Genomic DNA, 8,094 nt, shown 5'->3' with positions numbered 1-8,094 from the left:
GATTATGCTGACTCAAATGCAATGTAATGGCAAGTTAAACAAATGATTGATAGGTGGGGGTAGTCCTTTTTTCAGGTTTTCAACTTCATATGATTCAGGTTTTATGGTAAAATTGATTTTTCACATATATGGGACAGTGTTCTTCAGAACTTTTAAGTACCCTTTAACATTATTATGCAGTAAAAACTAGTTATGCCATTGTTTCTTTCATGCTTCTAGTCAGATGCTTATTAAATGATAAATATAGAATGTATCTGGGAAAACATTAAACATTGCATTCATCTAAGATTCTGAGAAGAGGCAAAATTCCGAAGATTAGTTATTGTACATTTACTATATGTGGAGCGTTGTGCCTACGCAGTTTTTCTTGAATCTTCCCAACAACCTTGTGGGATTTTTATTAGCCCTGTATTTCAAGTGGGAGGACCTAGCATACTTGAGTAGTTGATTAGGGTAACTATTAGGACGTGAGAGTTGGAATTCCAACCTAGGGCACCTAACTTCAGAGCTCACAGTGCTGGAACCACGATACTGTCTCTGAAAAGCCCCAAATGTCTAAAAGAGTCAAGACATTTCTGTTCTATCATGATACAATTCTGTGGTCATTATTGAAATTTAAAATAATCTTGGGGTAATTGATGATTGGAACAGAATTTCAGAAAATTCTATCCCAGGTTAAAATAAACAATACTATTGTGTGTTTGAAGGCAGTTCATGTAATATATAGACTAGAAAAGAGCCGAAAGACAAGGTTGCTCTGAGCTCAGAATCCTCAAGGCCAAGCAATATGAGAATAAAGAGAAGAATCTATAAAAGGAAAAAATCCGTTTTAAAAAATTACCCAATGTTGTTCAACACCGATTTCCTCTCTTAAAAGTATTGTGATGGTATTTTGTCTGCTTAACACCAAAGCGTTTATATGTTGTTTAATATTGGTGCTTTACAACTTGGGGCAGTAGGCCGGTCTGTATTCACTTGCTAACAATTTGCCTGGGCTGCCTTTTATCATTAGAATGAGGGAGCAGCTCATATGAACTGTCACATTTATTACCTAATCCTCTTAGTCTCTGAGGTATCAGTTCTACTTTTTATTAATAGACCTGAGGTTTAGACTGAAACTCCTGCCCAAGATCTAACAAATATAAGAATCCCCATCTGGCTCTTTTTTCCACTTAGAAGCTTAAACTCACCACAACATGTCACAAAACCAGGTGGAGAATTGTGTGTTTCACAGGAAACAGAAAAATACGGTGGGATAATCTTGATGATTACTGAACCATTGTCAACCACCTGTTATGTACCCTACACTGTTGTAAGGGGTGGGGATAACTGGGGGGTGGGACAGACAAGGATGCTGCCCTCATGGGACTGCATTCTCTGCTGGCAGACAATCCATGTGCAATATCAGGTTAAGTGCTGTGCAGAGAACTGGGCATGCATGACAGGGTGGTCAGGAAAGGCCTCTGGGTGGTAAGCTGAGATCTGAATGACAGGAAGGAGGTCCGGACCCATGTGAGGATCAGGGCGAGGCTGTCCACTCCAAGGCGCACGTGTGGTAGGAGCATCGGGAGAGCACATGGATGATACGGGTCCAGGGAGGGTATTTGGAGCAGAGTCCTAATGTGAAATGCAGGGAAGAAAGGTGATTTATATTTTTAAAATCAGTGTTGGTGCTGTGTCTTGAATGGAGGGGCACGAAGAGAAGCAAGAAGGCCGGTATGGAAGCTGTTGCCGTCGTCCAGGCAAGAGGGAGCAGCATGGACTCAGGTAGCAGGGGAGATAGCTATAAAACGCCTCTCCGGGTCCTATCTGTTTCCTCCCCTCCAGCTCAGCCTTGTTTCCATCTCTGGCATAATCGTAACTGTGCTTATTTTATTGATCTGCTTAAAGCCAGATTTGAAAAATTGAGAGAAAAGTTTTGAAGATTAAAAACAAAAAAACTTAGTTGTTTCTCGACTGCCTTATGTTTACCTGACACACTGTTCTGTTTCATCTGTATTATTTGTGAAGAGTGTTGTGGAATCCAGTAGTGGAAGACACCTGGGCCAAGACTTTGTTTCTTTTTGGTGTCCAGTAAATATTATTAATGATGACGACGAAAACTTTGTCTACTTAATATCTCCTTTTGAGAACCACATAGTGACAATCTCCTAAGTTGATGGTTGATTCCGTGGCCACTGCAGTGAGAATGTGTGTGTATGTGTGTGTGTGGTCACATAGTGAAAATGCACTGAGTATTCACTATGTACGAAGCACGTTACACAACTGCCCTTTGAGGTAGGTTTTTTTGGGGTTTGGTTTTTTTTTGTTGTTGTTGAGACAGAGTCACTCAGGCTGGAGTACAGTGGCACAGTCTTGGCTCACTGCAACCTCCACTCGCAGGTTCAATCAAGCGATTCTCGTGCCTCGGCCTCCCAAGTAGTTGGAATTACAGGTGTGCACCACCACACCTGGCTAATTTTTGTATTTTTAGTAGAGATGGGGTTTCACTATGTTGGCCAAGCTGGACTCAAACTCCTGGCCTCAAGTGATCCGCCCGCCTCGGCCTCCCAAAGTGCTGGGATTACAGGCGTGAGCCACTGCGGCCGGCCTGAGGTAGGTATTTTTATTATCCCTGTTCTACAAATGAAATGTCAAGGGGCAAGGAAGTAACTTCCCAAAGTTACACAGGGAATAAGCAGTGGGGCAGTCACCTGAGCGCAGGCAGTTGTGCTCCTCCCAAGAAAATGATTATGGAAACACCATCGATAGTTTCATGAGCCAGTTTTACAAGTGTTTGTTAATTGTGCTTGATCCTCAGAACTCTAGGAAGTGGATAAAGTAGGAATTGTCATCCCATTTCACAGATGAGATTACTGAAGTTACCTGACCTGCTCAACTTTGTATAACTAAAGAAGCTAGAGAAATGTCGAGCTTCTAACCTTTTTGACCAAGATGGGTGCTTCTCATTAAACCTATAATTTCCTAATTACATAATTAGTACCTGTAGCCTGATCAGAATGTCTCACAATGTATATATTTAATACTGTCTGTCCTACGAGCAGCAATTATACAGATTTGCATCTCAAAATTGGTATGTGTTAAAATATAAGAAACAGAAATATAAAATAAATTTATATTTCTTAAATTATAAGAAACACAGTTTTTGAAATAGAAACATAAACTACTGAAAAATCGGGTATAAAAAGATCCCTTAGAAACATCATCTGGGAAATCTGAATGAGGATGTAAAGATTTATCACATACTAAAATTTCAGAAAAGGTTTCTTGTATAGAAAAATGATGAAGATGATGGATTGCACATATCACACAGTCTCTTAAGTGGATCTTTTTTTTTAGAATGGTTGTCACAGGCAATTTTAGAGACAATAACTAGAAGTGTCACTAGGTGGCACTATTGTTCCTAGTATAGTACTGTCTTAACCCATTCCCTAATGAATTTGAGGTAAAGCAGCCAAATCATGAGTATCTAGACAGCATTACTGTCAGTAATGCTGTGACTTTGTCAAAGTTGTTTCTTAAATAATTGATGAAAAGTCTTACAATTAAATTCATACTATTTCATGAACCCCAAATGTAGGGAATAATCTCTAGGACTCCTTTTTACAAATATCAATGGCAAATTCCCTTCCCCTTCTCCACCCCTTTTGCCTTTTCCTTCCCCTTCCCCTCCCCTCTTTTTTCCTCCCTCCCTTCCTTCCTTCCTTCCTTCCATCCTTCCATCCTTCCTTCCTTCCTCCCTCCCTCCTTCCCTCTCGCCCTCTCTCCCTCTCTCCCTTTTTCCTTCCTTCCTCCCTCCCTTCCTTCCTTCCTTCCTTCCTCCCTCCCTCCCTCTCTTCCTCTCAGCCTCTCTCCCTCTCTCCCTTCTTCCTTCCTCCCTTCCTTCCTTCCTTCCTCCTTCCTTCATTAATTTACAAGTATTTATTGAGTGCTTGGAAAGTGCCAGAATCTCAGCTTGGCTCCAGCGGCTTTTACACAGAAATAATGACCTTTGTTGAACATGAGATCATAGGCTTTGCACTGAAAAGACCAGACTTCCTCCACTTACTGACTTGAACAAGTCGTTCTTGTTACCATCACTTCAATTTTAGAGATGAGAAGGCTAAAGCACAGAGCTAGTGGTTATGTATGAAAATACTTTGTAAAATTATGCTTTATATAGGAATGCTATTATTACCACCTCAGGAATGTTGAGAACTGTATCTATTATAGTTCTAGATAATATACTCTAATAAGGCACCTAAGCTGATTAAAAACAGGTCTAGCACAAATGACTATGAGACAGCTTCTATTTTTTTTTTCTTTGAGATGGAGTCTTGCTCTGTCACCCAGGCTGGAGTGCAATGGCGTGATCTCGGCTCACTGCAACCTCCGCCTCCCAGGTTCAAGAGATTCTCCCACCTCAGCCTCCCAAGTAGCTGGGACTACAGGCGCCTGCCACCACGCCCAGCTAATTTTTGTATTTTTAGTAGAGACAGGGTTTTGCCATGTTGGCCAGGCTGGTCTCAAAAGGTACGAAAAGTATTTTGTGAGATGCGTATGAATGGGTGTGTTTAAATATAAAACATTGTTCTAACACGTCTCACAGGAGACCAGCCTAATCTTTTACCAGCCGCACTTAACTGCAGTTGATTGTATTGCCAGGACACAGGCTTCCTTTCAGACAGTCATTCTGAATGAACTTGATGATGATTCATATTTCCTCGTGGACACTGGTAACTAGCACAGCGAAAACCAATCTGAGGACCTTCGTCTACTCGCATTTTTTAATAATCCGAGTGTAAATTGCAATTGACTCATTTGGGAGGTTGTGCTTACTGTACTTTTCTCAAGTAATCTTTTATTCAATCTATTTATTCAGTTCTTTCTTACTGAAGTGTACATTACATCTGAGAGCCGAGGGTGATAGCGAAACTAGGAGCCTACTCTCTGGGAGTGTTTTAATGCCCAGCACTTTGGAAGCACGTAACGAATGTGAGTTCTTATCTGTTACCAGGGTGCCAAACAGCTGTTCAGGAGCTGCGACGGGTGTCTAACTGCTCACTGAAGAGGTCAAAGAGAGCTTTTAGAAATGCTTGCCCTGACGGTGATGTTTGTTCTCTCAGTGCTACCGCTGATCGCCTTCATACCAGCCTATCACATAGCTGAGAACTCAAGCAAACACGAAATAGAAAAACCTCAATTTGAAGAGTTTTATATTGAAAATATCCAGGATTTCCTGATTATTTTACAGACAAGCTAAAGAAATTCAGTAGATTATCTGCGTTTCATCGCTGCCAGATGATAAACATTTGGGAGCAGGGGCCACTTGCTGAAAGGCATCTTGAGAGATATACTCCCACTTCTCAGATTGGAAGACTAAGGCCCCAAAGCCTCCAGATCTAGCCTCTTAATCCAGGCTTCTTCTTAGCCACTGTGGTCTCACCCAGTTTATCAGGCAGTGGGATCTGTCTGCCCCACCCAACTCCAGAGCTTTTCCTTTTGTTTTTGAATTGCCCTTGAGTTCTGCACCACTCTTCTCCTCTTCCCCGTGGGTATGAAAACACCAAGGATGTCAATAGGAAAAGACAAGGGTCTGTAAATAGAGAAGCAAGCAGGAAACAAGGCCTGCATTCATGGGAATAAACTGAGCAATCCTAGAAAATTTGCCATTCATAACAGCAAATTTTAATCAGTGGTGCTGAGAAACTCTTCCCAAGCAAAAAAGGCTTGTGTCTCTCTGGGATGGGCCTCTCTCCTTGCTCCAAATCTGGTCTTAGTTCCCAGTCTAAGGTAGCTAGGGGATCTTCACAGCACACTCCTTGAACAATATCACATTTATATAACCTTGCCCCTCCCTTGTTTGTGAGTCTGGCTATTTCTTTCCCTGTTAAAAGACAAAACCCCAACCTCTTCACAGAACACCAACCAAACAAGAGCAGGAATCCCTCTTTATCTGATGGGCTTGCCACGCAGAGCTGCGGACCCTGAGTTGCCTGGCAGATGGGAAGCAAGCCCATCCTGCCCTGTGGAGGGGAGGGGCGGAGGAGAGCCCACTGCCAGTCCACAGCGGCCACACTGGAGAGACCTGCAAATCCGGGCTGGCTGTGCAAATCCGGGCTGGCCGTGCAAATCCAGGCTCATTGTCAGGCTGGCAGCATTGGCCAGGGCTGAGTAAATCAAGTGAAACAGAAGGCAGATGGATGTGACCAAGTTATTGCCAAGAGGAAACAGACAAGGTAATTTTAAAGAGATGAAAAATAAGCTTTTCTACTCTGCATAATCATGGAGATGGAAAAGGTTAGATTCTTGCTTACCTTTTCAGTGCATATCTGTGTTTTTATGCATATGATTTTTGTTGTGATTTTTTTCTTTTTGACCTCGTATGTTGCACCTATCTGTCATGTCACTGCTACCACTTTGCTACTTTACCTGAATATGTGAAAACAGACCTCAATTTTGAAACTCTTCCATGGCACATTTTTCTTTTATTTGAAAAGATGCGTTTGATTTAGAAAATACAAAGGCACTCTCCTACTTTCTTTGTACCTGGGCTAAATTGGACATAGGTATCAAAATTAGCTACCTCCTCACCTGTGAAAGAGACACTGATAACAGATTGAGGGTGGGATGGGCCGGCCGTGAGGACCTATGGTGCAGGCTGGGGTTGTCCAGGCCAGGGCAGTGTGAGTCAGGGACAAGTATGTGTTCCAGCTTTTGTGCTTGTGTCACAGAGGTCAGAAATGACAAGCAGATAGGGAAATCTGTGGCTTTGGTTTAAAATAGAGCCCAGGTAGGCCGGGCGCAGTGGCTCACACCTGTAATCCCAGCACTCTGGGAGGCCGAGGCGGGCGGATCACCTGAGGTTGGGAGTTTGAGACCGCCTGACCAACGTGGAGAAACCCCGTCTCTACTAAAAATACAAAATTAGCTGGGCATGGTGGCCTATGCCTGTAATCCCAGCTACTCGGGAGGCTGAGGCAGGAGAATCACTTGAACCCGGGAGGCGGAGGTTGCGGTGAGCCGAGATCACGCCACTGCACTGCAGCCTGGGCAACAAGAGCGAAACTCCCTCTCAAAAAACAACAAAAAAAATAGAGCCCAGGTATTGTATTTTGAAATCAATTTATATATAACATGTGTGTTCCATGCATATGTGCACATGTGTGTTCATGCAGCCATAAATCAAACATCTCTGGAAAGACACACCAGAAGCTAGTTGCTGTTGTGGTGGGAATTTGTAGCCACGGGCCAGGGGTGAGAGGAAAACTTAATTACATTGTAAACACTTTCTTTTTAAAATTTTAGAATGTGCACTTGCATTTCCCATTAAAACTAAAACATATGATAATCATCTTAACTAAAGGATATATTCTTTACAAGCATAGGAAAAATCTCAAAGTAGTCCCATTGAGCAATTTCTTCCTTGGCATAAGGGGAATAAAATCCTAGTTGTCACCTCAGCTTGAAGGGAGGTTAAAGTGGGTTATCTTTCCTTTATGACTTTACTACAGAGATGTTGAAGGGCCAAGCATATGTTCCCAAGTAAGCAAGTGGCTCTTGAGTACCATGGGTTCGGGGGCTCCTGATAGCAGTGCTACGGCAAAGACGGTGAGAACTTTGGTGTTTGTGTTGGTTGGGCCTGGATGCCACCTTCCTGGCCCTGTCATTGGTTCACCCGTATTCTTAGAAAGATCTGAGCTGGAGTGGTGGAGATTGAGAAAATGAATGAATTGGAAGAAGATTCTGAAGAAGTAGGAGTGACTGAAGAATCTCTGAGCTCCTCTATTGACAGGGAAGAGCTCCCTTCCCTGTGGCCCCTAATACAAATGTGAAAACCAATCCCAGAAAAAAACAACAACAAAGATCACTAATAGCAGTAGAAAAAAATACACTGGGGGTGGGAAATATTATATTCTAATATTAGAAGTAGGAGACTAGTTAAGGAGCTCCTGCAGCACTTCGGCCAAAAAGGAGTGAGATGGTGAAGAAGCGGGCAGTTGCAGAAATGACAGGAGTGACACCGTGCTTTCCCTCCCCTGGAAGACAGGGATCAGGATGTCGCTGCAGGTCTACTTGAAGGTATCAGTAGAAATGGACAGACAGCATCTGTAT

This window comes from Pan paniscus, chromosome 17 (genome assembly GCF_029289425.2).
Source record: "Pan paniscus chromosome 17, NHGRI_mPanPan1-v2.0_pri, whole genome shotgun sequence".
In the NCBI taxonomy this organism is placed as follows: domain Eukaryota; kingdom Metazoa; phylum Chordata; class Mammalia; order Primates; family Hominidae; genus Pan; species Pan paniscus.
This window is presented reverse-complemented; position numbering follows the sequence as displayed.